The sequence below is a fragment of the Procambarus clarkii genome, chromosome 42, assembly GCF_040958095.1.
Source record: "Procambarus clarkii isolate CNS0578487 chromosome 42, FALCON_Pclarkii_2.0, whole genome shotgun sequence".
Lineage (NCBI taxonomy): Eukaryota > Metazoa > Arthropoda > Malacostraca > Decapoda > Cambaridae > Procambarus > Procambarus clarkii.
Window position 1 is genome coordinate 15,445,111 of NC_091191.1, and position 4,881 is coordinate 15,449,991.

Below are 4,881 nucleotides of genomic sequence, written 5' to 3' on the forward strand. Positions count from 1 at the left end.
TAATAGCACTCACAGAAACAAAGCTAACAAAAACTATAACAAATGCAATGTTTCCACAGGGCTACTATGTAGTGAGGAAAGAGAGAGAGAAGGGAGAGGAGGAGGTGGTGTAGCTTTGCTAGAAGGAGAAGGTTGGAGTTTCGAAGAGATGGTAATTCAGAACTGTGAAGGTTTCAGTGACTACATATCAGGCAGCATAGCAACTGGAGGACAGAAAATTATAGTAGTAGTCATATATAACCCCCAACCGAATGACAGAAGACCCAGACAGGAATATGATAGAAACAACTTGGCCACCATCAATATAATAGAGAGAGCAGCTTCTGTGGCTAGCAGGAACGGATCCAGACTACTAATCATGGGACACTTCAACCATGGGAAGATAGATTGGGGGAACAGAGAACCACATGGAGAGCTAAGCTGCTGGATGTGGCAACAAGAAACTTTCAAAGTCAACACGTCAAGGGACCGACAAGAATGAGAGGAGGGGATGAACCAGCCTTGCTTCATCTGGTATTTACCCTAAATGAGTCGGATATAAGGGAACTTAAGTTGGAAGCCCCTTGGGAATGAGTGATCATAGTGTATTGAGCTTTGAGTACCTGGTTGAGCTAGGAATTATCACCCCCAAAAAAGAACTAGGAAACAAAGGGCTGGCGTACCGAAAGGGAAACTATGAGGTGATGAATAAATTGCTATGGGATATACATTGGGACACAGAACTCGGAACCAAGTCCGTACAAGACATGATGGACTATGTCACTCAAAAATGTCAGGAGGATGTAAGCAGGTTTGTCCGAGCCCAACAGGAAAAAACAGAGAAGCAAAGGAAGAATCCATGGTTTAATAGGGAATGTATGAAAGCAAAGGAGCTGAACAAAAGGGCTTGGAGGATCTTCTGTAATAACAGACCACCAGAAAGTAGAGAGAGATACCAGAGAACCAGGAACGAGAATGTTAGTGTGAGAAGGGCAGCTGAGAAAAGGTATGAAAATGATATAGATAATGAAGCCAAGATCGAACTAAAGCTACTACACAGTCACATCAGGAGGAAAAAAACAGTGAAGGAACAGGTGATGAAACTTAGGGTGGGCGAGGACAGGTACATAGAGAATGACAAAGAGGTGTGTGAAGAACTCAACAAAAGGTTCCAGGAGGTCTTTACAATAGAACAGGGAGATGTCACGGCGCTAGGAGAGGTGGCAGGAAACCAGGTGACCTTGGATAGGTTCGAAATTACAGGAGATGAGGTCAAGAAGCACCTATTGGAGGTAGATGTGAGAAAAGCTGTTGTGCCGGACGGAATCTCACCATGGGTATTGAAAGAGTGTGCAGGAGCACTTTGCTTGCCACTCTCCATAGTGTATAGTAGGTCACTGGAAACGGTAGATCTACCAGAAATATAGAAGACTGCTAATGTAGTACCAATATACAAAAAGGATGACAGACAAGAGGCACTGAACTACAGGCCAGTGTCCTTAACTTGTATACCATGCAAGGTGATGGAGAAGATTGTGAGAAAAAACCTAGTAACACATCTGGAGAGAAGAGACTTCGTGACAACCCATCAACATGGGTTCAGGGAGGGGTAAATCTTGCCTTACAGGCTTGATAGAATTCTACGATCAGGTGACAAAGATTAAGCAACAAAGAGAAGGATGGGCGGACTGTATTTTTTTGGACTGTCGGAAAGCCTTTGACACAGTACCCCATAAAAGGTTGATGCATAAGCTTGAGAAACAGGCAGGAGTAACTGGTAGGGCGCTGCAGTGGATAAGGGAGTACCTAAGCAATAGGAAGCAGAGAGTTACAATGAGGGGTGAGACCTCAGAATGGCGTGAAGTCACCAGTGGAGTCCCACAGGGCTCTGTGCTTGGACCTATCCTGTTTTCCATATACGTAAATGATCTCCCAGAGGGTATAGACTCATTCCTCTCAATGTTTGCTGACGACGCCAAAATTATGAGAAGGATTGAGACAGAGGAGGACAGCTTGAGGCTTCAAGAAGACCTGGACAAGCTGCAGGAATGGTCGAACAAGTGGCTGTTAGAGTTTAACTCAAGCAAATGTAATGTAATGAAGATAGGGGTGGGAAGCAGGAGACCGGATACAAGGTATCATTTGGGAGATGAGTTACTTCAAGAGTCAGAGAGAGAGAAAGACCTGGGGGTTGATATCACGCCAGACCTGTCCCCTGAAGCTCAAATCAAGAGAATAACATCAGCAGCATATGCCAGGTTGGCTAACATAAGAACGGCCTTTAGAAACTTGTGTAAGGATTCTTTCAGAACATTATATACCACATATGTCAGACCAATCCAGGAGTATGCGGCTCCAGCATGGAGTCCATATCTAGTAAAGCATAAGACTAAACTGGAAAAGGTTCAAAGGTTTGCCACCAGACTAGTACCCGAGCTGAGAGGTATGAGCTACGAGGAGAGACTACGGGAATTAAACCTCACTTCGTTGGAAAACAGAAGAGTTAAGGGGGACATGATCACCACATTCAAGATTCTCAAGGGAATCGACAGGGTTGATAAAGACAGGCTATTTAACACAAGGGGCACATGCACTAGGGGACACAGGTGGAAACTGAGTGGTTGACAAATGGAATGCATTAGGAAGTAATGTGGTGGAGGCTGACTCCATACACAATTTCAAGAGTAGATATGATAGAGCCCAATAGGCTCAGGAACCTGTTCATCTGTTGATTGACGGTTGAGAGGTGGGACCAAAGAGCCAGAGCTCAACCCCCGCAAGCACAACTGGGTGAGTACAACTAGGTGAGTACACACATACATAAACACACACAGGAATTTTCTGAGCCAGCATGTGAAGGAACCCACAAGAATGAGAGGCAATGATGAACCAGCTAGACTCGACTTAATATTAACCCTGAATGAGTCAGAAATAAGGGAAGTCAAAGTTGAAGCCCCCATAGGAATGAGTGACCACAGTGTACTGACCTTTGAGTACTTGGTGGTGGTAGGGATAACCTATCCAAGGATGGGAGTAGAGGGGAAAAGACTGAATTACCGAAGAGGAAAATATGACGAGATGGGGAACTTCCTCAGGGGAATACCATGGGAAACAGAACTTAGAGACAAGAATGTGCAGGTCATGATGGATTTTGTCACCCAAAAGTGCCAGGAAGTGGGTGGTGGTGGGTGGTGGCGGCGGTGGTGGGTGGTGGCGGCTGGTGGTGGTGGGTGGTTCTGGGTGGTGGTGGGTGGTGGCGGGTGGCGGCTCGTGGTGGTGGGTGGTGGCGGCGGGTGGCGGCTGGTGGTGGTGGCGGGTGGTGGCTAGTGGTGGGTGGTGGCGGGTGGCGGCTGGGGGTGGGTGGCGGCTGGTGGTGGGTGGCGGCTGGTGGTGGGTGGTGGCGGCTGGTGGTGGGTGGTGGGTGGTGGCGGGTGGCGGCTGGTGGTGGGTGGTGGCGGCTTGTGGTGGGTGGTGGCTGGTGGTGGGTGGTGGCGGGTGGCGGCTGGTGGTGGGTGGTTGTGGTGGTGGGTGGCGGCTGGTGGTGGGTGGCGGCTGGGGGCGGGTGGCGGCTGGTGGCGGGTGGCGGCTGGTGGTGGGTGGCGGCTGGTGGCGGGTGGCGGCTGGTGGCGGGTGGCGGCTGGTGGTGGGTGGTGGCGGGTGGTGGCGGGTGGCAGCTGGTGGTGGGTGGTGGCGACTGGTGGTGGGTGGTGGCGGGTGGTGGCCGGTGGTTGGTGGTGGGTGGTGGCGGGTGGTGGGTGGTGGCGGCTGGTGGTGGGTGGTGGCGGGTGGCGGCTGGCGGCTGGTGGTGGGTGGTGGCGGGTGGTGGTGGGTGATGGTGGGTGGTGGCAGGTTGCGGTGGGTGGTGGGTGCTGGCGGGTGGCGGCTGGTGGTGGGTGGTGGGTGGTGGCAGGTGGTGGCTAGTGGTGGGTGGTGGCGGCTGGTGGTGGGTGGTGGCAGGTGGCGGCTGGTGGTGGGTGGTGGCGGTGGGTGGTGGCGGCTGGTGGTGGGTGGTGGTGGCGGCGGGTGGTGGTGGCGGGTGGCGGTGGCGGGTGGTGGCTGGTGGTGGTGGGTGGTTGTGGGTGATGGCGGTGGTGGGTGGTGGTGGGTGATGGTGGGTGGTAATGGGTGGTGGTGGGTGGTGGTGGGTGGTGGTGGTGGCGGCGGGTGGCGGCTGGTGGCGGCCACCTGGGACACACCCTTCACCACTGAAGGTCTGAGCACAACTAACCATGTGTCTCTCACCACCAGCCCAGTGTTGCCAGCTCGCGCTCTCAAAATGTTTCCTTCAAAGATTGTATATTATCTTTGAACAACAAGTTTGATTATCAAGGAAATAATGCATATATTATTGTCACATTAATACTGTGCAATATCTTATTACATTCCTGCTAAATAATTATAATTTGAAACAGGACAAAAAATCCAACATATATATATAAAAACCAACATTAGAGATCACGAGGCCTAGGCCTAGGCCTATCTGTGACCACACATCCTGCCTCACTGGCCTGCTACCCTCTCACACCTCACACTCTTAACTCACTCTCACTCTCAATCACTCTTACGCACTATTACTCACTCTTACTCTCAATCACTCTTACACACTATTACTCACTCTTACTCTCAATCACTCTTACGCACTATTACTCACTCTTACTCTCAGTCATCCTTACTCACTCTTACTCACTCTCATACTCACTCTTACTCTCATACTCACTCTTACTCTCTGTCACTCTTACTCTCATACTCACTCTTACTCTCTGTCACTCTTACTCTGTCACTCTTACTCTGTCACTCTTACTCTGTCACTCTTACTCTCTGTCACTCTTACTCTGTCACTCTTACTCTCTGTCACTCTTACTCTGTCACTCTTACTCTCTGTCACTCTTACTCTCTGTCACT